At 44.8% G+C, this 26768-nt stretch overlaps 1 long non-coding RNA gene and 1 pseudogene across 1 annotated transcript; one reads left to right on the top strand and one right to left on the bottom strand.

The window, feature by feature from the left end:
* Nucleotides 1–7087: 7087 nt before the first annotated feature.
* Nucleotides 7088–17430, bottom strand: LOC120849336. Its single transcript, XR_005717906.2, has 3 exons — nt 17347–17430; nt 11125–11242; nt 7088–7119 (listed from the first exon to the last, which is right to left on the bottom strand). It is a non-coding gene; the product is annotated as an uncharacterized LOC120849336 (long non-coding RNA).
* Nucleotides 17431–22880: 5450 nt separating this feature from the next.
* LOC120849330 lies at nt 22881–24753 on the top strand (annotated as a pseudogene).
* Nucleotides 24754–26768: the final 2015 nt, after the last annotated feature.

The raw sequence follows: 26768 nt of genomic DNA, 5'->3' as shown, positions 1-26768 counted from the left end.
TGCGGAAGAGACAACATTTTCATGTTCAGAGTCATTTTCCAGTTCCTACACCAGCTTAAGATGTTTTTAGGTTATTATTCAATCTATTTTTGGTCAGCTAGTTGTTTTACGAGGTTGTACAAAACACAGTCATCCGCAAAAAAAAACAGTTTAGGAGTAACTTCGGGGTAAACAACGCTTGTAATAAATAAATAAATATAAATATATCTAGTGTTTTTTTAACAGATTTGGTTTAAAAGAACCTTAAAGGCTACACTTGTGCATTTCGTTCGAGTCAGTTATACCGCAAAGGGGACATTATGAAGGTGACTAATCTTTTCGATGAAACGGCTAATTACTAGAATTTGTTACTATACTTTTTAATTTATGAAATTAAATATATGCTTCCAGTTAGAAACTTGCTGAGCGTCATCGAAAACCACTAAATCAGTAATTTTCAGAAAGACATTGAGCACGTGAGAAGGGTAGTAGCGCACTAAAGTTACCACTCTTGGAGCACGTACAAGGCTAGCGGCTGCGGTAAGGCGCAAGCTTGATTTTTACGACTCTTGTCTATTCCCAGCCTTCTGCCTGTTCCACGAGTGGTAACTTTAGTACGCTGCTACGCTTCTCACGCGCAGAAAGTCTTTCATAAAATTACTCATTAAGAGGTTTTCGATGACGCTGAGTAGCCAGTTTCTAATTGGAACCACAACACCATTTTATTACTTCAAAATATAATAATAGATGCTTAATTAACTATCCCACTAACTGGAAAAAGTAGCCACCCACATAATGTCCCTCTGACCTCATAACTCACTGGCACAAACCGCATAAGTATAGCTTTCATGGTTTTTAGAAAAACAAACAAATCTTTGAAAACTAAAAAGCACCAAATATGTACGTATATATACAACTCAATAATTACGCTGTGAGACATCGTGGGTTAGTATAGAGACCGAAATTAACACCTGTAGTAACAAGTGAAGTCCAAAATATAAGTTAGTTCCAGTTTCGTTCCTGAATTCAAACATGCCTGGGGATCCTGGGGAAACTATTACACCCTTTTCGTGTGTTGTTTTCGGGATAAAGAGATGACCAGCGGGCACTACACCCTATCTTCCTTCTATAAGCGGGAATATTTTGCTTCGCTGAGCGAAGCCAGCAGACAAGATCGGCTCCGCAACTGGAACACCAGCACGCATATCCGCAGTCACTATCGCTGCCATCTTATTAAACGAGAGGCGCCACCTTCAGAGAGTTAGAGTCGCGAAGGCTTACGACCTCGTCACACTCGAGTACCATAGTGGCCGCTGACAAAGGTAGTAGTGGTTTGCATTTATTCTACAAGGTTGCGTTTGCTTCTGAACTCTTCTGTTAGAGAGGCTGTATTAGAGAGTTTATAACTAGTCGATCGGGTTAACGTTGTTTATGGGCCGCCTTTGCAGGAGGAGCTGCGAGGAGGTGACGAAAGCCTTGATGATCTGCAAACTTCTCCGCCTTTCCTCCTGCTTTCCTCCTCGCCGCGCAAAAGCGCAGTGCATGGTGCACTGGCGACAGATCGCCGCCAGTAGGTGCCCGCCTTCAAATCGCAAAAGCTCCCCACCGCTTGAGATGAACCCTCTGTACAATCTAAGCTCTTCATGTTCTGCTCATGCCTCAGGCCGAGCTGAGTTTCCATGGAAGACAAAAAAAAAATGTGAAGGGAGGACAAAGTCTCAAAGTTAGCTAAATATGTTGAACAATGCGGTGAAGTCCAACCATTCATAATCAATTTCCGACCGCGCAGGGCGTGTGCGGGCACATAAACCAAGGGATTTCTAGCACGTCTTGAACAACTGAGTAATGGCGCCATCTATTGGAGAAGGCGGGAAACTATTTGAGCCGCATCGGGTAGCAGCGCTTCCCTTACGCGCGCTTCGGGTGACTCGGGCGCAAATATAGGCGGGGTCGCGGTTAGAGACCCCACCGCTTCCACCAAAATTTTACGGGCTTCTTTGAAGCCTACGTCGGAAGTCGTTCTTTTCTGATTTTTCTTCTAATAAGGCGTCCTTTTTTACTTTCCCGGTTAGAACATGAAAGAAATGCAGAATATGAAGCAACACATAAGATCTTGTAGCATTAAGCGCGCATATGAAAAGAGGACGCAATGAATTCCTAATTTGTTTATTAGAATTCGAACAAAACAACAACATAAAAATCAGAATGTCGAAGCGTGCTTCACACGGCCACTTAAGGACCCATACTTGAGGCTAAATCACAAACTCTGCAAAAAACACAATTTCTTGCAACGATGAACTGAATCAATCGATTCGCAGTGTTGAGTGCCTTTATATTGTATATTGATCTGTATGTGGACTTTCAATGCACCACCCATCTGTGCTGTCCTTAACAAATTACATATTTTGCATTAATGCTCCTGCACACAAAACATTGAGCCGCGGTTGAGCTTCTGCTGAGCGAATACTCTTTATCAGCAATAACTGAAAGGTGTTAGAAAGAAAAACGCACAGCTGTAATGCAATTGTAAAAACGAATCAAAGAGCCGGTTCTCCCATTTGTTACATAATGCTTACACTGCCCGTATTCTTGTTGATCTCGCAGCACGCAGAACAAGATAGCGTCCGAAGAGCGTCTCAAAAAAGAACACGAAAACCGACACACCAAAACACGGCAGTACAAACTGCGCCACACCAACAATATTCAGCGACTCTGGCGACGACTGTATTTTTTCTTTTGGCTGAGATACCTTGCAGTGTATGTTAGCCATGTGGAACCAATCAGTCTCGGGGAACGCACGGGTAGCGCACGGTCGAATTGCGCCAGCATCCAAAGCCGTTTCGAGTTTAATCAGATCGTCCACAATTGGTTCTCGAATGCGAGCGACCAGCCACGAAGTCAATTGGCCTCTGAAGTACACCGAAAGGGAGTAGCTACCCAGGACCCTTGCAAGGACGACAAAGCGGCGACTTGTACAGAAGGGGGCAGAGGCTTGCAAAGCACAAGATGTCGAATAGAACGTCGCAACATGAAAAAGCATGGTATCGTTGGCCACGGTCATCCCAGATGTAGTAGCATCTAATAAATCTTTAGCAACGAGTGCGATGGAGCAGAATGCGAGACATAGCACCAAACAAATCAGCGACAGCTTCGACCCTACGATTACATACTCAGCAGTGACTGGGATTGTGCCTGATTCCTTAACGTAGAACGTGAATGTTACGATATTGTTGACTATTGGTAGATCAAAATCTCTAACAAGCCCCCTAGAGACTTTTTAAGAGTGCATAAGAATATCAAATTTATTACCCCGGTAATGGCGCTCAGTATCCCCTGCTGCGAATACTGTCCTTACTAGTGCTGCACTGAGGAGGGTCAGTGCCTCTAGTATTATTTTACTGCTGTACGCATCGCAAGAGCTGAAGCGTTTAGATATGCTGGGCGACGCCGTGCAGGCTATGCTTACCGCCTTCCCGGAAAACGAATGGAGACTACGCGGGACACTTTTCCCTAGGTGATTTTTTTAAAGAGTGATCGGTTTCGTGCAGTTTATAGTCGCGGGATCGCTTGGAACCCATATCAATGGTTACCATTACAGATTTCTGGAATTGCGCCGAATCAACGCAACAACAAAGCCTCATCTGGTGACTACTAAACTCGTAAGGAGAACGTAGGCATGTCTCGAAATGTCCGATCACAGCCATTTGGCTGCATACCAAAACCTGTGGTGTTCGGGCACCGGGTCGATGCAGGCTTCTGGCGTTCCTCGATGACGGTACGTCATAAGAAGGGTCCGAAACCCGTACAGACCCTATTGGAAAACCCCAATATAAACAGCGTATTATGGAAATTGGTAAACAATATATTTTTATTGTATTGCAATACAATATAGACAGTGTATTGGAAGACATTACATTTATTGTATTGTATTACAATAAGGATTTGTTATGGGATTCCAATATCCATAATACGCTGAAAATATTGGAATCCAATACCGTATAAACCCTCATTGGATCCCCATGTGTCGTATGGGGATCCAATAAGGGTTTACGATTCCAATATACTCAGCGTATTATGGATATTGGAATCCAATATATTATATCGGCTACCAATAAAACTATATACGAGTTGGAATATCACGTTCAGCGCAACATTTCTCTGCAACGCAGTCTCTTCTTGTGTGTATTTCTGAGTGATAAATTAAAAAAATGTTGCTGTTGTCAAATTATGAATAAAGAAGCAAAACACTGGGCTTATCCAAACCAAATATATTTATCATATTCCTGAACTGGAGAATCTGGCATTTACTGCAAAATAAAGTTAATTGTTAAGGACCCTCATTAAAAAACTTGATGTTTGAAAACAGAATGTGAAATCCTCACCTTTTAATGAAAACCGCACCTGCTAGCTGTAGCCATATAGAAACTGCAAAAGAAAAATTTGTGATTAGTTCGCAACAAGAAGCAATCCTTCACTAAGCCGGATAGATTCAAAATTATGTGTGTTTGATTGCGGAAAAATAAGCTTCAATTCCACTGCCACCGGTCATTCTGAGCCCGGTCAATTAAATATACCTATCCGCTCGTCTGGCTTCACTATTCCTGCTTCACACCTAACTAGAGTATCTGGAATGCTCACCTTTGAGGGAAAACAAACTGGTGCTTGCTTGCTTGTAGGCCGTGGAAACTGGAAGAGAGATTTGCGATTAGTTGCGTTCAAGTAGCAATTACATTGAGTAGCCCCGCAAAGTACACTAAGTCGGAAAGATTGAAAAAATTACATGAATGGGATATAGATAACCTCTTGCGACGTAACTAGGCACACGTCAATGTCACTCGCGTGTATAACAGAAAAATAAGCTTCAATGCAGGAGCCCCCAGTCGTTCTGAGCTCCGTCAACTAAAAATGCTGTAACGGTCGTCTGGCTTCAGTATTCCTGCTTCGGGAATCTTGAATTCTCACCTCTGAGGAAAAGCAAACTGGGACTGCTGGCTCTTAGGCCGTGGAAACCGCCAGAAAGATTTGCGATTAGTTGCGTCCAAGTACCAATTTCTTTGACCAGCCACCTACAGCACACTAAGCCAGATAAATTCAAAATTACATGTGCGTGACATAATATGCCTCTTGTGACAAAACTGGGCACATGTTTTGTCGCCTACAGCAACACTGCAACCAGACAGACAAGCGGTACGGCATATTTAATTGACGAAGCTCAGAACGACTGGGGACGCTTTCACTAAAGCTTGTTTTGCTGCAATACACACGTGTATTGCAGCAAAACAAGCTTCAGTGAAAGCGTCCCCAGTCGTTCTGAGTTCTGTCAATTAAATATGCCGTACCGCTTGTCTGGCTTCAGTACTGCTGCTTCAGAGCAATCTAGAAAATCTAAATCCTCACCTTTGAACAAGAACGAACTGGCGCCTGCTGGCTTGTGGGCTGTGGAAACTGCAAGAGATTTGCGAATAGTTACCTCCAAGTGAATTTTTTTGAGTAGCTAACTACAGCACATTTAAAATTATATGCACGGGACATAGAGGCCTCATGCGACGAACTCCCTTCATCCTTGTTTTCTGTTAACTCTGCTCACCTTCACCACTCGCCTCCAATTTCTGCGCTACTTCTTTAATCTCGATTCGCTGGTTCCCATGGCTTGTGCCAGTCACGAGTCTGTCAGCTCTGCAACCGGCGCCATTGTGGCAAAGACGCCACAGCACCTGGCGCTGGATGTGTTCTCTTAAAGGCCGACGACCAGACACGAGATTCTGCAAGGCAGAAGATCCTTCTCCCCCTGGGGGAGGAGGAAACGGGCAACGGTGGACAGGGTAGAAGAGCCGAGAGAAGGAAGCGAGGGAAAAGTGGAAAGCGCAAACTGGTCGTCGGTCTTTAATATTTTGAGCATGGCTCAAAACCGGTATGTCTGGTATGCCCTTTGCTTATTTGCGGATCGTTCCGAATCAGAGAGTAGGTGCTTCTGTGATCTGGGCGCATGCTCGGTGTTTTATAATAGTTGAAATTGAACTCTGCAGGAATCTTGAAACATAACAAACATAATGTACACGCCAAAAGGCATAGCAAATGAAACACTTACCATCTATCTATTTTCGTTTCTTGTCCGCAAGAAGCTGTCGTATATGTAGCCTCCCTTGCTTAAGCCGTTCCTCCCTAGTGTCCCGGTTGGGTCTCATCCTGATGAATCATCGGTGGAGACCTGACGTGCGGTCAACATCAGATCAGACCTTTTTGAGACAGAACCATATACTTGCTGAGAGGACTTACACCCAAACAAATCTCAGGCATGTCATTTATAGTGCGTTCTGAAATGAGATGCATGATATAAAATGAGGCGTCAATACTGACGCACCCCTTTTGCGAACCTAAACTTTTGAAGGCCTTGTCCCCCTCGCTAGGCGGACAATCACATGAATCCTGGCATGTGAATGAAATTTCTACCTTAACACCCCGACTCAATGCCCATCCCCGAATATTCGACCACCACACTTTAAGAAAAAAAACGATTTTTTTTACAAAACACAGAGTCATCGACCACTTCGACAAAAGCCTGAACCAAGCATACTCGTAGCGTGGCTTGTTTGCTCCGTGCCGCCCCCAAGTTAATTCGGGCCAACAATGTTTTTTTTTTTGTTTGTTTTTTTCAAATGGAACCCACATTTTTAGTTTTGGTTTCACTTGTAGAGGCAGGTGGATACTTTTGTAAAGCTTCCTCCTTATGCGCTTCCGAGTCAACATTTTTGCAATGGCCAACCCCCGGGCTTTGATTTTGCGCTCCTTGACAAATGCTGAAACTCATATAGGCGGGCAATAGCTCGCCTTGAAAATACTTGCTCTTGGTGGCCGAGAACAAACACGTGTTCCTGATTGGCAGCCATTTGCTGCGAAGAATACCTGCACATATCCTAAAGAACCCAGTCTTAGTCTAACACAGATGCTTTGGCCAGACAGACACAAAAGTCTGACACAAGACCACTATAAAGACAGGAAATAGAGTGCCTGTGAGGAATGAAACACACAACACAGATAGGCATCAATCACTCACCTTGAAAATACTTGCTCTTGGTGGCCGAGAACAAACACGTGTTCCTGATTGGCAGCCATTTGCTGCGAAGAATACCTGCACATATCCTAAAGAACCCAGTCTTAGTCTAACACAGATGCTTTGGCCGGACCTGATACAAACCACAAAAAGCAGGAAATAGTGTCTGCGAGAGATAAAAACAGACCCAGGTGGAGAGGCTCGTTCTGTTTCACCTTAGTTAAATAGTGTAGCTCATTTTGCTAAAACAATGCATATTTGCTAAAAAAAAGTATATATATTTTGCCCCATTTAGCAGAGTTTACTGCCAAAGGTATTTGCACACCAGAATAAGTCATACTTAGTAAGTTTTTTTTTTCTTCTTTTGATGAGCCACAACAGAATCCTAAACGGGTGATGAAACAAAATATGAGCCCAGCAAGACAGGCTAGTTTGTCGTGTGCAAGCACAGTGCCTCGGCCGACAAATGAGGTTCTATTCTTGGTCACTTGTCATATTTCGTGGGAATAGTAAAGTGAACGAAAATAAGGCAATCTCTCTTGCAGCTGACAGCTGCAAACAAAATTCATATACCTCGATGAATAACCTGGAAATAAAATTGTGTGGTGGCCGAGTGGTTTCAGGTGTCAAATTTTAAACTTACAGACTGTGTAGTTCTGGTTTAAGTCCTTTAAGTCCTCCTAATCTAAATTGTTTTTCTTTTCTCAATTTTTGAGGCACTAGCACATAATTTATATGCTAATTCACCTTTAGAAGCATTTTAATTATACTCGGCGGCTTCCTAGTGCCCGTAATAGATTCTCAGTAAGAGTGGCTTCTAATTGTTTTTTCTTGCTCTCGCTGCTGCTTGCTTCCTCACCCTTAAAAGACTGACAACTCGACACAAAAGTAAAAAAAAAAATGTGTTTCAAATGTGATGAAGATCAGCATTTACAAGTTGTACCCCTCCTTCATGCCCCGACCATGCCACCATACCATACCTGAGTGCAGTGACGAATGGTCCCAGGTGCTGTGACCCGGCCATATATGGCCTTACAGTGTGATGCGACTCATGCAGCACCTATGCTTCATGATGGAGATAGTGTGTGAGGTGCGACCTGCTAGAGCTGTGCACTACAGCTTTACAGCCTGCAAAGGGTGGGAAGATGCCCGTCCCTTTGCAGAGCTCGCAATAGCTCACCAAGAAGCTATTGCAAACACTAGGGAGCCACAGAGTGTGAATAAAAGCACTTCTGAATGTGAATTAGTGTGCAAATCATGTGTCTATACGTTAAAACTAAAAAAAACATATACATGTATATGCACATGTATAAATATATATATATGTATCAGGGATGGGCAAAACACATGCAAATATATTGAAATACAAATACAAAATACTTCGTCAAAAATCTATTTAATTTCAAATCTAATTACATTTCCAAAAAAAATGTAAAGGGATATTGAACCAAAGAATTTAGTGTCCATAATAAGTGGCGCACGTTCTTTCCACGAGCCAGCAGCCGCCGGCGTGGGCGAGCACACGCAACGAAAATTACGTCAAAGACCTCCATCCTCGCTTAAGAGGACAGTGAAATGCGTGGGATTCGGGCCAAAGGAGACTAAAGCCAGGCTTTTCATCTCTACAAGTGACAGCTACGTGCTTGTTAGACCAACTAATCGCTTACCTGTTACACCAGACATCACTGTGTAGATGAAAAACTTGTCTTTATTCTCTTTTGGCCCGAAGCCCATAGATTTCACTGTCATCTTAAAGGGGAACTCCGGCGATATTTTGAGCAACCCCAACTAACCATATATTCGAAATCGCCGTCCGTTACTCTTTTCGGTATGCTATTTAGTATCGCGAAATTCAGAATAGTTTTTGTGAAATCGGCAAATGAAAACGACGCCAAAACGAAGATTCGAATATACCCGCGCTTTTCATTGCCCTGAACGTCACGGTTGGGCTGGATTGCGGTTCGAGCAGGCAGTCTAAATATGAACTATGCCGAGCATTTGTATCGTGCTGCTGCGCGGGGGCTGGAGCGACCTTCCAAAGCATTCATTTGACACCATGAAACTGTTTGTAATCAGATGTGAACAAAGTCTACAGCCCAAAGAGTGAACTCCTACCCAACCAAGACGTCACTTTTTCAATGTTGCCCGTAGAGCTTTTCACTTTGAAAAACACGATGAGGTCCAAAATTGTAAATTCCGTAACTGCACGAAAAAACGTTATTTTGTCCAAATATTTGGGTTACTATTCAGCGATGTTTGTTGGTGTGTCTAGCAAGCTTTTAGGCAAATCGGGGACTATGAAGAAAACGGCGGAGTACCCCTTTAACCGCGAATGGAGGTCTTTGACGTCATTTTTGTTGCGTGTGCTCACGCACACCGGCTGCTGCTGGCTCGTAGAAAGAATGTGCGCCACTTATTATGGACACTAAATTTTTTGGTTCAGTATCCCTTTAAGGACAAGATACAAATACAACCAAATGTGTTTGGTCTCTCCCAAATACATTCCTCAAAATTAGCGTCAGCGACTTCAGGGCACCTGCAACGGGTTTCTGGGTATCTCATTTTAATTTTGTATCGCACACTCGGGAGTTAGTGTGCGAGGCTCTAGTAATATTATAGAAATATAATCACAAAAAATGTAATCAGCTTGGACGTAATAGGTTAAAAAAGTACAGAGCTTCAAAACAGCTTTTTTTTTTTTGTCGATTACATTTTGTTATAGACCAACAAAGAACCGAGACGACCAAGACGCGCAGCACTATCTAAAGAATTTTTTATTGTTGCAACTCGCACCAGTTACGAAAATCTGGACAGCCCGCGCATTTAGAATGTTCCAGGCAAAAGTATGGATGGAAATCAGGCTGGAAAGCATCACAAGTGGTCACAGGCACTTATTTAGCCAGTCCGCTAGTGAACGTCGATTTCGTCACTATTCTTGCCCTGGACTAGCACCGTAATCATAAAATCACTAAACGTTTGTGCTTGATTGAGAGACACTGCATTCGGTGCAGAACGTAGTTTTCTTCCTACTCTGAACACATCTTAGGTGAGCAAATTGAGTCGTGACAATAAATTTGAGGGATGCATTTTCGCCCACAAAATTGTATATAATTACAATTGTATTTGAAATACCCACATTTTAATATTTAAATACACACATGAAATACATTACCCAATTTGTAATTAAATACAAACGCAAAATACACAATGTATTTGAAATACGTATTTCAAATATATGTATTTGCAATATTGCCCATCCCTGATATGTATATATGTGTGTCTGTGTGTGCGTGCGTGCGTGCGTGCGTGCGTGCGTGCGTGCGTGCGTGCGTGTGTACTAAAAAAAGGCAAAAAAAAAATTCTCCTCGTGGGTTTGAATTAAGAGCTCCACTGCCCTCGATTTCAGTTTACTAAGGCCCGCTTCAGACGTGGCAACTTTTCCAGCAATTTTGAGGTTGCTGGCGGGTTGTTCCCTAGGTTTTCCCAGATCAAAACAAATTGTTGAGATCGGGTTCGGCTCGAAATGGACGAGCAACTCGAGCAACTAGGAGAAGTGTGAAGCGGCAGCAGCCAATCAGGAATGCAATATTTTCACGTGACATCCCTGTGGTGGTGACAATGACAGCTAAAGACTTGGTTCTGGTTTGAAATGGATCGTTTTTGGAAATAAACATTTTCAAAAAGACGAGTTAGTATTCTCAGCACAGTTTAAAGATATAAAAACATGTTTTTTATGTAACTGTGCATCTAAATAAAGCAAGGAAAATAAAATTTCATGATGATGATGCAAGCTTTGTTGTCATTATCATCACCACCACAGGGGTTTTCAAACATCTCCGAGTTGCTTGTCCGTTTCGAGCCAGACCAGATCTCAGCAATTCGTGTCGATCTAGGGAAAGCTATGGAACAACCCACCAGCAACCCCAAAATTGCTCAAAAAGTTGCCCCGTCTGAAGCGGGCCTAAGACACTCTATTGTCTGGTACAGAGACCATTTAGGAATGTTTTGGTGTTTAAACGTTGTACTACCCTTTTTACAAAAACAACAACAGAAAAACACATTTCAGAGGGAAAAGTTAAGGAAAGGGAATGTACCATTATGTTCAGTGAAGTTCGGTGACATGACCCGGGACTCGAGCAGGAACACTGTTATCCTTGGTGTGGCCCCATGAGACTCTTGCTGTCTTTGCTGGGGCTTATCTAACTGAAGTACCTGTACCAAAAGTAGAAGAAACATATGTGCATAACACTCATTATTCACAAGAAAATTTGTCAACATCCAAACTGACGCATGGAGAAAATTATGTGGGGAATTTTTCGGCCACCTTAGCCGAGTCCCCTATTGTGGCCAATGTTTCATTGCAACTTTAATTGTACTGAACAGTTATAGGGTATATTACAAAGTGCAATATGGTTTGTATGAAACTACAACACACAAAACAGCACTCTAATACAGTATGTTGAGGTATCTCTGAACAAATTTTAGGGTTTCATGGTGCCTCCTTCAGATAACTGATGTTGAACAAGAAATATGTGCACCAAGGAGTGAGCAAACAGTGACTTCCAATTAGTCCCGCGACATGTCGACAAGGAGTGCGATGTGTAGAAGGTCATCTAGAAGTATGCAGCCAAGAAGAAAAAGCAAAATATAACGTTATCAGAATAAGATCACATAAAAAAGGCTTCAGAGCAGTGAGACAATCTACAATCTAGGCACAGTAATGAGTCAACCGACGTACAGCCGCGATTCCCTTTGCGTCGATTGAGGTGAAACGTGACGGACAGAAAAATAAGAAACGCGTTTTTTGTTTTTGTTTTTCTTTTTTACATTATGTGCTTTGTGCAGCCGATAGCAGGGCGGTTGGGCGGTGTCACAAAAATTTGACCCACTCGCTAGCGTTTTTAACTTCTTTCGGCGTCAGTCGGCACCACAGATCAGTGGTCGGCACTCATGGTCTACCCGGGAGAAAAAAAAGTATGAGCTCAGAGCCGAGCGCCGATCGCGACTTGCCTAAAGAGAAGCTCCGGTAACAGTTCGGCGACTCGTCAGCTTCAAACAACGCCTCTTCGAACGAGCCCGCGAATCCAATGCCTCGAACGGTCGCGGCGGCAAGCACGCCGGAAGGAAGGGGGCTGGAGGCGGTGGCAATCAGTTCGTCGAACGACGTTTCATGGACAAATCGTTTCGTCGACACTGCGATGTTTCATCGACAGATCGTTTCGTTGAAACGAGCACCCGCTCGTTTCATCGACAGATGCTGCGACGTTTCGTCGACAGCTCGCTCTGCCAGCTCCCGGCTCCGCAAGCTGCGCCTCCTCGCGACCTCTGCACCTGCGCGGCGCGCGGCCTTGTGTTGGATGGATGGATGGATGTAAGATGGCCGACTGGGCAAAGTATGGCGAACCAGTGCGCAGCCATCTTGCCTCACCAACCTAAACTATCGCAATTTTTTTTTTGCTTACGCCCTTTTCCGCAACCCACCATTTGATCAAAGTTTTACTTTGTGCCTAAGCATATTTTTCTCCACCGCTTTTCTTCTTTCAATAAGTTTCGGTTCTATAAACGGGCATCGGAACTTGTAAATATCCGAATAGGCCGCGCGCGAATTCCTGCGCGCTCTTGCTTTTCCATCTGGCACGGATGAGAGCGAGAGGATAGCGCAGTTGCTCACCTTGGAGAGCAACTGCGCTAGGCATCGTCTTTTTCATCCGTTAAAAGCGCATGTACCTTAAGTTTCCGGCATTCCTTTCAAAACCGCAAAAAAAGAAAACAGTTTGTCGACGAAACGTTTTACGGTGGTGCCGTCCACAAAACGATTGTCGACGAAACGTCACACTGTCGACGAAACGTGTGTCCATGAAACGTGCGTCCACGAAAAGTTGTCCACGAAACGTAATTCCACGAAACGAGTATCGGCGAAATGATAGGGACCCAGGCGGTGGCAATCAGTTCGTCGAACGACGTTTCATGGACAAATCGTTTCGTCGACACTGCGATGTTTCATCGACAGATCGTTTCGTTGAAACGAGCACCCGCTCGTTTCATCGACAGATGCTGCGACGTTTCGTCGACAGCTCACTCTGCCAGCTCCCGGCTCCGCAAGCTGCGCCTCCTCGCAACCTCTGCGCCTGCGCGGCGCGCGGCCTTGTGTTGGATGGATGGATGGATGTAAGATGGCCGACTGGGCAAAGTATGGCGAACCAGTGCGCAGCCATCTTGCCTCACCAACCTAAACTATCGCAATTTTTTTTTTGCTTATTCTTATTTATTTTTATTTTTTTTTTGGGGGGGGGGGGGGAGGGGGGGGGCGCCGATTGTACTGATTTTGGAACTTACGATTTCAATGGTTTCGCTCGTGTCTTTGCCCGAACCTTTGGGGAAGCGTTGTCAAAGCCGGAAAGTTTTGTTGTGACCACTGTCCTTTCTCAAATTAGATTTTTAAAACATTCAACAATATGCGCTGCTCTTGAGGGCTACGCTTTCGGCAATATACGTGATCGAGGCGTCTGTACGTCATCGAATGCAACCCTTCGCGAGCTAGCCGCTGGCACTTCTACTGTTTTGAAAAAGTGGCTGGGTTATTTCCAGAGCAAGCGTATCTTTCCGTGCGTCGCGTCTTTTGGTAGAATCCTCGAGAGCCACCTGAACATAGCATAGATAGTCCACATGTAAAAACACTGAAGCTCTTAAAGAAAATTTGAAAGAATAAACGAGGCCTGTTTGCGGGTGCACACAGCCTTCCTACCGTTGAAAATGGCATAAAATCGGTTTTCAAGCTAATTGGCATCTGGACTTAGCCGCTACCAATAAACTTTGAAGGACACTGAGCATTTTCCTACGCGTGGTTTACTTTTACGGTAATAAAACACGGTTGTTTTCTCCTCCAAACACTGGGTATTCAACGTACTGTACTTACGAGACCGCATACGATTTTTAGTCTTTAGCATATTTAGCTTCTGGATAATCAATAGCACAATAGTTCTGCATATGTTATGCCTGTACTGAAATTTTGCATGCAGATAAGCCAATATGTGACCAAAAAACATTAGATTTGGAAGCCGCTCTTTTATGAAAAGAGCTACGAACTTGCCCCAGGTATCTGTCTGCTGGCATCGATAAAAGAACGATTTAATGTCGCGTGTGAGGACCAGTCGGCTGCTGCCGACAGATTTCGTCTAGTGGTACTACCGCCTCCAAGGCCTTGCATGTGGCGGCTGCTAGAGCTCTATATAGCTCTTACCGAGCAGAGTCGCGCAATCCTTTGAACCCCGTGTTTTGCCGACAACATGGCCGACAGAGCGGCTCGGCGCGAGTCACGTGGTACTCAGGGTTCCAGGAGGCGGCCCGCCCTATAGGAAAATATATGGAGATCGACACAACACGGCTGATTAAAAAATGAACGGCGAGTTCACACTTTTCAAAACTAGTCTGTCGTGAAGGTAGTAAAGTACTAAACATTTTATCAAAGTTTTAATAATAATGGATGCGTGTGCAAATTTTAAGAAGGCAATTTCCAAGGCAATGGCGTTTGAAGCAGACGATTTTTGCTCGCAGCGGAGATGGGCTTTTCGGGTTGGCCGGAGCGGGTCACGTGGATGGTGTGACGTCGCCGTGTCGTCTGCTGCATGATGCCGCTCAGGCAATTTTTTTAAAAAACGTCACGTCCTTGCGGGGCACAAAACTTAGCGCAAATTATTCTCAAATGTTTCATTATTATGTCAAAAACGATTGCCATTCCGTAAATCCCCACAATACTGAAGAAACAATGATTTTCTCACGTTCTTCATGCATTTCTGACCGCAGTTGGAACCTCCGGGCGTTCGCCGCTAGTCGCCGAGACGCGGCGTTCTAGATTGCGCTACTCTGCTCCGAAGGAGCTATATAGTGCTCTAGCGGCTGCTCGAGAGAAGCTATATAATGCATTAAGATGCAGATTCGATATCAACTATGGTTTACTTTGTGCAATACGACTAAACTTTGTGCACTGTTTTATTTATCTGTTACCAATTCTCGTGTTTATTTAATTATTTTTTGCATTTGCAATGTAATTTTTTTTTTTAGGTTTACTCGCGGGCAGCGTGCTCCCGGTAGTGCGAGTGTTATTGGTTTTCGTACTTTTGTTATTTATTTTTATTTGACATTGTTTACAGCCACGTATAAGTCGCAGTAGCCAGTAAAACACTGCATCACTTTTCCTTTCGAATATTTCCCAATTGAAAATTCCATCAAAAATACGTAATTTGGGACACTGACTGCCAGTCAGCAGCCTTGGTGGAACGTGATGGACCATCAGACGTCATCTGATGGTCCATCAGATGACGTCTGACTGCCACTGCCAAGGGAATTTCATCAACAAGGGCAGCATTTATATAAGAGTAAAGCTATACGCACTCATAAATATCGCCAAATGCCTCGATAAAACAAAAAGTTCGAGAAAAAAAAAAAAAAAGCAGCACCAACGCGCATCGAACCCGCGACCACATGCGTACAAATCGGACACCCTAACCACTATGCTACGCCCCACCGTTAGAGAAACTCGATTGGACTATCCGTTTTATACAAAATGCTTTGGCTGCAAATGCAGTTAAGCCGTCAGCATGTTATGCAAAGCACTCGTACATCACTCCCCGTACTTCAGTTCTACTCACCTGCCATGTAGAGTACTTTCGCGTCGTAGAACGATCCTTTTGTTCGCGCATCACCGGCCCAGTAGACCTGGTACACCCTGTCGTCTTCAACTACACCGCTTAAGTCCCTTACATCGTCGGAACTCACAACAGGCTGGGTCTTGTCGAGTAGAAATTCTACTAAAACATAAGACATTGTAGAGCCCGGGCAGGATCGACAGGTTAAAGCAAGCGGACAAACAAACCGAGTCGAGAGCGATCGTTCATGAAAGCTCGGCGAAGCCTCTGTGGGCGAAGCGAAGTCGGCGAAGTGCGAAGTGTCGTGTTCGGCGCTTCCGCGGCCTTCTGATCAAGGTTGTCGGTCGGTTGCGTGTCATATCTCTAACGTCAGCGGTTTTATGGGCTCACGTCCCGAAATCGTTTTCTCGTGCATAGATTACTTTTCGTATTCATAGATTTGACGAAATAGTGGTATCCGAACGAACTTTACGTCCTTTGACTGTACGTCTGTCTGCACGTCAAAGCTTTCTGACGTACAGTCAGAGACAATCGATGTACAGTCAGAATCACCACCAAGACATCCTGATGGCATTTCGCGGCGGCCGACTGCCACCAGGAAACCATCAGAAAGCCGACAAGCGGGGTCTGACTGGAGTTTGACTGTCGGTCAGAGTAACTTGTTGGCCAATCAGACATGCTTGACGTACAGTCAGGCACAGTCAGCGGTCCACTAGAAAACATTGACTGCCAAGCAGGGTTACATTGATGGATTTTTCCTTCGGGTTGAGGGCAATGAACATGCTTAATTTCAATTGAAATATTAGGGTTGTTATGTTGCCATAAAAGGCTGCAAGCTGTATTTTTGTTTAAAAATAACCAATATGAAGAGAGAAAAAAACAGTGCTTACGCCCTTTTCCGCAACCCACCATTGGATCGAAGTTTTGCTTTGTGCCTACGCATATTTTTCTCCACCGCTTTTCTTCTTTCAATAAGTTTCGGTTCTATAAACGGGCATCGGAACTTGTAAATATCCGAATAGGCCGCGCGCGAATTCCTGCGCGCTCTTGCTTTTCCATCTGGCACGGATGAGAGCGAGAGGATAGCGCAGTTGCTCACCTTGGAGAGCAACTGCGCTAGGCATCGTCTTTTTCATCCGTTAAAAGCGCATGTACCTTAAGTTTCCGGCATTCCTTTCAAAACCGCAAAAAAAGAAAACAGTTTGTCGACGAAACGTTTTACGGTGGTGCCGTCCACAAAACGATTGTCGACGAAACGTCACACTGTCGACGAAACGTGTGTCCATGAAACGTGCGTCCACGAAAAGTTGTCCACGAAACGTAATTCCACGAAACGAGTATCGGCGAAATGATAGGGACCCGGCTGGAGGCGCTCGAGAGGTATCCGAAAGAGACGCGGCGCTGGTTTCTACGTCTATTTCGCACATGAGATAAGAAGATAGCAAAGCTAGGCGAGTGTAACACTGACTGACGTTACATTGGAGTACACGCAATCGAAATGACGCCTGCAACAGAGCACAGCTAGAGGCATTCAACATGGGACACGAGCGTTAAAATAAGCTGCGATTTCAAAACATCATGTCTCTTTTCTGTCCTTCGGTATATACTTTGATCAGTGTATACCAAAGCAAAGCATTCAATGCTGGAAGTAATAAAGTCGTGTATACGTACCTTTCGAAGCGATTGAAAGTGCGTTGGTTTCGCTTGCAGCTCACGAGCAAGGAGCACTGTCTGTCGGCCTCGCGTGCTCGCCATGCTCGCGTCTCGACGGGTCGCCCGCAGCAGTGCGCATGCTCGGCGCACGGCGGCACGGCGGTTTGGCCAGGCCCAACTGGGCTCGGCGGCCCGGCTACGTAGTCAGGCGGCTCGGCTCGCTCCCTTCGAACTCCAGCTGGTGCGCGCGCTGGTTGACGACTTCTCAAAAAACGAGGCTGTAACGTATCGTTTGACGCCGCAAATGCACGTATTTTCCACGTCGTTTTCTTTTTTTTTAACAGTGTGTGAATCGGTGTGATGAAGATAAAGAGTGGTTGGTGAAATGTGTTCGCATGTGGTCGTGGATTTTGTTAACGACGTAGGATTACCCCGAAAGGTGGGTCAATATCGAGAAATGTGCGCGTAAGATCTGTCAAACCTACTCACCCTCGTTATTTTTTCGTGCGCTGCGAACCGACATTGTCACGGATCGCGTTCGATTTGGGTTCGAACACCGGTAAACCATTTTTTGTTGCATTACAACGACTGCAATAAACATTTGTAAAACGATCACTTCAATAAGAACGTCGTTAATGGACTTTTTCATTGAAAGGTAGGTCGCGGGTGTACCAGATAGTTATTCTGAATGGTTTGGTGGTTATCCAGCTTTTCAAGCATGCAAGACTGTGTCTACTGTGTGCCGTACCAACTGCTTTATATACTTGCACTGTCAATCAATGTTCATGTTTTCGCAAGCCAGAACGTTTGTGTTAAAATATCTTCCTCTCGCGTGTTGCCGTGTGGTAACTCGTGCAGTTTTACGATATCATTCACGCGATGTCATATATGTGGGCATACCGATATCCACATGTTGCTTCACGAACGCTGAATATCGTGTTACGTTTTCTGTTGTTGGTAACTATGTATCCGTTCTGAGATATATGCACGCGATATCATATTGGACCCGTGATCGACGACCGATATTTATATATCGTGAGGCCGTACAGTATGTTCATATCGGTCACCAAAAGGCACGCGATGTCGTATTCTATTCCAATAACCACGCATTATCGGGGTATTGTGCTCCAATATGGTGTTGTAACCACAAGTTCTATCGGGATATTGTGCTTCGATATCGTGTTGTATACCAATAACCGCAAGTTCTATCGGGACATTGTGCTCCAATATCCTGTTGTATACCAATAACCACATACTATATCGGGATATTGTGCTCCGATATGAATTCCCATCGTGCGTATCGGGTTAATCGGATAACAATAAGATTTCATTGGTTTCCATCAACTTCATTGGAATACAATATTTCCAATAAGCCGAGTTCATATTGGCCTTTTTCAATAGGGGAGCGTTCTCTGTAATCAGTGTCCTTAGTCTGCTCCAATGTCCGCACCACCGTGTCCCTTTCACATTAAGGCTCTTCTGCCATTGAATATCTTCAGCGTCCTAGATCCGCCGCAGCAGACGAAAGAGGCATCCTGGTCCGAGCGAGTCCAGTTGTGAAGAAATTAATTAAATTCTTGAGTTGATTCGCTCGAGCAGATTGCCCCTGACATATAGATGGCGTTAAACACGGCAAGCAGACAGGGCATACTTCTCAAAGATTGGAGCACCATATCGGCACTGGCGTCATCTACTCGTTACTGAGCTTGATACTAAATAACCATGAACCAACTTTTATATGTTGAGAATGCCAGCCAGCGCGCGGCTTTTACACTGGGGTGTGCTTGCCTTCAACGCGGACCTTATTGATTCAACTCCTTGTTTTTGAACACAAAGAAAACAAAATGCTGTTCCCTGCAGAAAATAGCACACGCACGTTGTGTGTGCGAGTACCTTCTGATGTGGCCCGTTGATATGGAAATTAGAAGAACCCGGAATCGGTTTATTGATGCCAGATGATGTTATAGCGTGATATATATTTCAGTGTTGATGTTGCTGTCCGATGTAATTTGTCCAAAAATATTGAGACACAATCATTGAGCGTACCCCAATCTTTTGGTTAAAAATATTTTTATGCTCATTTCTAAGGAACGATTACAATGTGTAATGTGGCTCTTCTCTAATAATTTTTTTCTGCTGTTTTATGAAGAAGGCTTTAGTAGATATCAGACCTCAGCACGCAGGTGCGGGAAGATGCCAAAATTACACTAAAGAGGGCAGGGTTGCAATATATATTATATAAATGTCATGCTATAAGGGGTTAGATTGAAATGTTCCCAATTAAGTATGTGTTATACTTAATGGATAATTGTCAAAATGTATGCTCCTCATCGACTGGAGAAAAGCGCGTGTCAGTAAAATATTCTGGTCAGATATCTTTTCCAGCGTGTCTATCCACCGACCGATGTCCCATCCATTGGCAATTTGCAAATTTTTAAAACACGTGGAGCGCAAAAGTGTCACATAGTTTTGAGAAGAAAAAAAAGATTGTCAAACCTACAGCACAGCTTTCTGCACGGTGTGTCAACGCTTCTACTTCCGACGTGTCATGACTTTGCGATTGCAGTAAGTAACAAGAAACAGATCGATGCAGTATTCTTGGGCTTCGCCAAAACGTTTCGCAAAGTTTGCACAACAGAATTCAACCGAAACTTTAAGCAATTAGAATTTTCGAACACTTGACTGACTGGATTATATTTTATTAGAGAGCCGAGTTCCTTTTTTCTCAAGTGATATTCACTCCACCGTCAATCTCCTAGTCTCGTCGTGGGTGCATCTAGAGGAAATTTCTATATATAGAAAACCTACCCTTTGGTACACCACGTGTTCTAAACATTTGCAGCTTGTCCATGGACGGGACATCGCTCGGTGGGTAGACACGCTGGAAAAATTGTCGAACCAGAATATTTTAATGACACGCGCATTTTTCCAGTCGATGCGAAGCGTTCAGTTTGACAAAGATGCATTAAGTATAGCACATACATTATGGAAAACCTTTTAATGTAACGGCTTATACCATTACATTTATTTAATATAAAATGCAACACGGCCGTCTTTACTGTATTTTCGGCATCTTCCCGCACCTGCGTGCTGAGGTATGAAATCTACTAGAGCCTTCTTTATAAAGCAGCAGAGAAAATAAGTAAAGTTTCACATTATACATTCTCATCTTGCCTTAGAAATGAGCATGAAAATATTATTTACCAAAAGATAGGGTACACTCAATGATTGTGTCTTACTATTCGTGGACAAATTACTTCGGACTGCCAGAAAGATAAACACTGAAGCATGTCACGCTATAACGTCATTTGGCATCAATCAACTGATTCCGGGTTCTTCTGATTAAAATATCGACGGCCACATCAGAAGCTACTCGTACACGTAAAGTGCGTGCGCATTTTTCTGCAGGGAACAGCATTTTGTTTTTCGTGTGTTCAAAACCGAGGAGTAGGATAAATAAGGTCCGCGTTGAAGGCAAGCACACCCCAGTATAAAAGCCGGGCGCTGGCTGGCAATCTCAACGTATAAAAACTGATTCATGGTTATTTAGTATCAAGCTCAGTAAAAAGTAGGTGACGCTAGTGCCGATATGGTGCTCCAACCTTGCTTGCCGTGACTAACACCATCTATATGTCAGGGGTAATCTGCTCCAGTGAATCAACTCAAGAATTTAATTTATTCCTTAACAAATGGATTCGCTCGGACCAGGATGCCACTTTCGTCTGCTGCGGCGGATCTTCAGACGCTCAAGATATTCAGTGGCAGAAGAGCGATCGATGTGAATGGGACACGGTGGTGCGGGCATTGGAGAAAACTGAGGACCCTGATTGCAGAGAACGCTCTGTACAAATTTCGGACCTTTCTTATGATGTACCGTCATCGAAGAACGCCAGAAGCCTGCATCGAACCGGTTCCCAAACACTACAGGTTTTGGTAGGCATCAATATGGCTGGTGATCTGACATTTCGAGACATGCCTACGTTCTCCTTATGTGTTTAGTAGTCACCAGATGAGGCTTTGTTGCGTTGCTTCGGCGCATTCCAGAAATCTGAAATGGAAACCATTGGTATGGGTTCCAATCGGTCCCGCGACTATAAACTGCACGAAACCGATCACTTTTTAAAAAAATCACCCAGAGAAAAGTGTCCCGCGCAGTCTCCATTCGTTTCCCGGGAAGCCGGTAAGCATAGCCTGCACGGCATCGCCCAGCATATCTAAACGCTTTACCACTTGCGATTAGTACAGCAGAAAAATAATACTAGAGGCTCTGAACCTCCTCAATGCAACACTAGTAAAGACAGTATTCGCAGCAGGGGATAGTGAGCGCAATTACCGGGCCAAGAAAATTTTTATTTTTATGCTCTCTGAGAAATTCTCTAGGGGGCTTTATTTGAGATTTTGATCTACCAAAAGTCATTAATATCGTAACATTCAAGTTCTACGTTAAGGAATCAGGCACAATTCCAGCCACTCCAAAGTATGCCCTCGAGGGTCGAAGGTGTCGCTGATTTTTTCGGTGCTATGTCTCGCATTCTGCTTCATCACACTCGTTGTTACAGATTTATTAGATGCTATTACATCTGGGATAATTGTGGCCAACGGCGCCATGCTTGCGACGTTCTATTCGACGTCTTGTGCTTTGCAAGCCTCTGTCCGCTCCTGTACAAGTCGAAGCTTTGTCGTCCTAGCATGGGTCCCGGCCCCCGGGCAGCTTCTCCCTTTCGGTGTACTTCAAAGGCCAATTGACTTCGTGGCTGGTCGCTCGCATTCCTGAACCAATCGTGGACAATATGATTAAACTCGAAATGGCTTTGTGTGCTCGCGCAATTCGACCGTGCATTACCAGATATACACCGTGGAACTCAGACGTCCTTGATCGATAGGGAAGTGTAGTCCTGAGAAAATTTAAGAGATCTCTTGACCCGCAGGCGGACGAGAGCGCGTTTTATGACTGTTTGAAATACACTTCAAAGAAAGGCTGGCTGTGCATCGCGGTTAGATAGAGGCCATGCCTAATGCGCTCTTTCTACCCCAGATTGAGCGCGCGCACGGGGAGAGCTGTTCCCCGATGTGGCTGATATAGTTTCCCGCCTTTTCAATAGATGGCGCCATTAGTCAGTTGTTCCAGACGTGCCAGAAATGCTTTGGTCTATGTGCATGTATGTACACGTCCGGCGCGGTCGGAAGTTGATGATGAATGGTTGGCCTTCACCGCATTGTTCAACATATTTAGCTAAGTTTGAGACTCCGTCCTCCTCTCAATTTTTCTTTGTCTTCCACGGAAACGCAGCTTGGCCTGAGCCATGAGCAGAACATGGAGAGCTTAGATTGTACAGAGGATTCATCTCAAGTGGTGGGGAGCTTTTGCAATTTGAAGGCGGGCACCTACTGGCGGCGATCTGTCACCAGTGCACCATTCACTGCGTTTTAGCGTGGCGAGGAGGAAAGCAGGAGGAAAGGCGGAAAAGTTTCCAGATCATTAAGGCTTTCGCCACCTCGCAGCTCCTACTGCAAACGCGGCCCATAAACAATGTTACCCCGAAGGACCAGTTATGAACTCTCCTATACAGGCTCTCAAACGGAAGAGTTCAGTAGCAAACGCAACCTCCCAGAATAAATGCAAAGCAGTACTACTTTTGTCGGCGGCCACTGTGTTACTCGATTGTGACGAGGTCGTAAGTATTCGCGACTCCAACTCTCTATAAGTGGCACGGCTCGTTTAACAATTTGGCAGTTATAGTGAGGGCGAATATGCGCGCTGGTGTTCCAGTTGCGGAGCCTGTCTTGTCTGCTGGCTTCGCTCGGCGATACAAATTATTCCCACTTATAGAAGGAAGCTAGGGTGTTGTGCGCGCAGGTCATCTTTTTATCTTGAAAACAACACACAAAAAGGGTGCAATAGTTTCGCCAGGAGGCACGCTTTAATTCAGGAACGAAACTGGAACTAACTTATATTTTGGACTTCACTTGTTACTACACGTGTTAATTTCGGTTTCTCTCCTAATTTAGGATAGGTCTGTTCGATTCGGCTACAAAGTTCTGAATTAGTTCTGTCCGAGTTCAGAGGAGTGCAGGAGTCGTACAGCGGCGGCGCAGAACCAGTGCAGCCACTGCGTTAGGACTGGCGCTGTGATCGACTTCCGGAGTACCAATAAAACGGATGCGCAAGGCGTCGTCTGCTTTTGCCGTCTGGCTGTGCCGCCATGGAATTTTGTCTGTAGCGCTTGGATAAGACCATTTGCGTTATTTTTATATTTCTTTCTTTTCCAAAATAGTTTACGTGTATGTTTCTTTACATTGTATTACAAAGTGCGTGCAGCAACTACTGAGACATGTCTGCTTTGTATATCGTCTGATTTCGTGCTGCGATCGCTTTCATAGACATTTCATCGACCACGTACACCTGAATACGTTCGCGAGATCAAGATGACGATGTCGCATCAGAACCTACTGGCGGCTGCAGTAGTGCTCATCGAAGACGAGAGCCTCGATGAGCTCGACGACATAATCGCCCTTGCCTCGATTGTTTCGGCACGGACTGAGAGGAGCAGGGTTCCCCTGTACTACGAAAAGGTGATCGACATCTACTTCGATTTCGAATTTATGCGGTTTTTCAGGCTTTTGAGAGAGACACACGCGGGGTTGGCTGGTCGACATGAAGCTTCGGCGTTTTACCCGGATTCCGTTGGTCGACTACCGCAGATTTCGGCGGAGAAGACGTTGCTGATTGTGCTTAGTTACTTAGGCACGAGAGCCACAATGTACCAGATTGCGGATCGCTTTGACATAACAGAGCCGTCCGTTCACATCTGCATTGAAAAAATGCTGAACTTTATGAACGATATCAGCGCGCAAATAATCACCTGGCCTGACCAGGAAAGACGCCAGAGGAGCCAAGCCGGCTTCCTGAGGAAGACTAAGGGGAAATGGCCCCACAAAACGGTCGGGGCGATTGATGGATGCCATGTAGAAATTCTGCGACCAACGGAGTCTCCGCACTCCTACTAGAATCGGAACAAGTTTCATTCCATTGTTTTGCAGGGTACCTGCAATGATCAGAATCGATTCATCGACGTCTACATCGGGTTCCCCGGTTCAGCGCACGACGCCCGCGTCCTCAAGGAAAGCCCCGTCTTGGAGGACGCGGAAGCCAAGTGTGCGGGTGGGTACCTGCAGGGGGATTCGGCTTATCCCCTGCTGCCATACGTCACGATTCCCTTCAAGTCTTCAAAAGCGGGCCTGCCGACCTGGAAGACTACGTATAACATGAAGCACTGTCAACAGAGAGTGACAATCGTAAACACTTTCGGGCTGCTCGAGCAGCGATTTCAGAGAATGTACTTGGTCGACAGTGCCAGCATCAGACAGTGCTGCCTTGTCGTTATGGCCGCCTGCGTGCTCCACAACCTCTGCAATGCAGAGTGATACTTTTTCGATGACCTGAACAACGCCCACCCGCCTGACCAAGTCACCAACGACGACGACCACGCGATCTAACCGGACGACGCCACAAGGAGTCTCTCCGAGCGGATCCGAGAGGCCATTGCTAAGACCGAATGTTAGGAAGCGACATCTACACCTGCTCTTCCAAAAATAGTATTCGTATTTTTTGTGTATGTGTGTGTGTCTATGAACATACGAAGATGGTACTTGAGCTTTGGAAAATCAAACGTACTGACTTGATGAAAACACAATTAAACAAAGTAACGGGTTACTTCGTTCCTTCATTTCTGCGTACAGTATTATTTTGATCCAATATCCTACTGCATTCGTATCGCAGAAGACATACATGTGGGCATGCTCAGGTAGTCAGTGCCATTGACTCCTTAACCTTACATTGTTCCCCAAGCTATTTTCAGGCTAACAATCAGCAAAACTAACAATCAGCAAAACAACAAACTAGATATGTCTGTAAAACAAATACATCCTAGAAAACTCGGAAATAATTTTAAAAACTAAGAATGAATCAGGGAACTCCAGAGGACAGGCAAACAAAATCAGGAAGACAATTTCAACGAATTATTCGTACGGCACAATTGTGCACATGTCGAAATATTAAAACTAAAAAATAAAACGGCCTGCGAAACAGTCAAACTGTAGTCAAGTTCAGTGAAGTGCGTGAAGCACGTCTACTCTGCCGGCGCGCTCTTGTCGATAGCAGTCACGAGGCGCTCGAGGAGAGCCATCCGGTCCTTGTGTCGCTGCTTGCGACTGGCCTCCGAGTCGGCGGACACCTTGAGCAGCGAGGCCAGGGCGGTTTCTTTCTTTTTCTCGCTCGGTGTGCCGGCCGGAGCACGGTGGTTTGAGGGCGGAGCCAGCCCTGAGGCAAGGGAGGAGGGTCCTGCCTCTGGTCCCTCGGGAGGTTTCAACCTCGGTGCTGAAACATTTTTTTTAATGTTACTTTTATTCTACTTTTTTTTTAAGTGCTTATTTGGTCTCTTCTTCCTTCTCAACGACTCTTCCCGGCGCCAAAAACACGGTTGGTGCAATGTGGTGCTCCTTCTCCAGGATGTCGTGAAGCTCATTAAGCCACAGAAACAGCAGGTTTACAAATGATGACCTATATTAAGAATTAGTGAACGTACGTACTCCTCGTATTTGAAATGCACCCTAGAGTAGCCTGACTTGTTGTCTTTTTTATTTGTCGTTCTTGTACGCTCTTTCTGAAGATTTCCATTTGTTCTTCGCCTGGTCAGCTGTGACAACGCCGCCGAACTCTCCGACGACGGTGTCGGCCAGCTGCTGCCATAGGGCTCGTTTCGTCCTAAACTTGGTGTTTTGCTACATATTAGCATGTATTATAAAATATCCTGACAGAGGCATACCTGAAACCCCACTTTGTTCTCAGACGCTCTTTTAGTTCCCTATAGGAGCCAGTAAAGACCTTAGTCTTCACGGCACTCCACAGCTGCCCGGAGACGTCCGTTGTGGGTGGACAAGCAGGCTGCAGGACAGCTGCGTCTGCGTCCGGCTCGGAGTCATGGACGAGCGTAAGCTCGTCTATTACTGCCAAACGTAAGCGTAAGCGAGCTATACCACTGTATACTTTCGAACCTGGTTGGCGACTGGAGATGGTTAGGTGCCAGAAAATTAACAGTTCTGCGTTAAAATTAATGAGTTTATTCTTTTAATTCTTCCGATATTAAACAATTATTAAATCATGCAAATAATGTTCTCGATAAATTAAACCAATGGACCCTGTTGAATTCACTAGCTATTAACAAGTCCAAAACAAAAGCTGTACTTTTCAGACCTAAAAATCAGAAAGAAAATATTGAGAACCCCCTCATGACAGGGACTTCTACTGTGGATATTGTGCCCTCAGTTAAAAGACTAGGAGATGTATTTGAAGAACACTTAGTTTGGAACAAACATATTGAAATAATCACTAATAAACTCTCTCGCGTTGTAGGTATTCTTACAAAGGTACGGTTTTTTCT

The sequence above is a fragment of the Ixodes scapularis genome, unplaced genomic scaffold (genome assembly GCF_016920785.2).
Source record: "Ixodes scapularis isolate PalLabHiFi unplaced genomic scaffold, ASM1692078v2 ptg000065l_1__unscaffolded, whole genome shotgun sequence".
Lineage (NCBI taxonomy): Eukaryota > Metazoa > Arthropoda > Arachnida > Ixodida > Ixodidae > Ixodes > Ixodes scapularis.
Note: the sequence above shows the minus strand (reverse complement) of the source record. Positions and strands in the feature narration are given on the sequence as shown.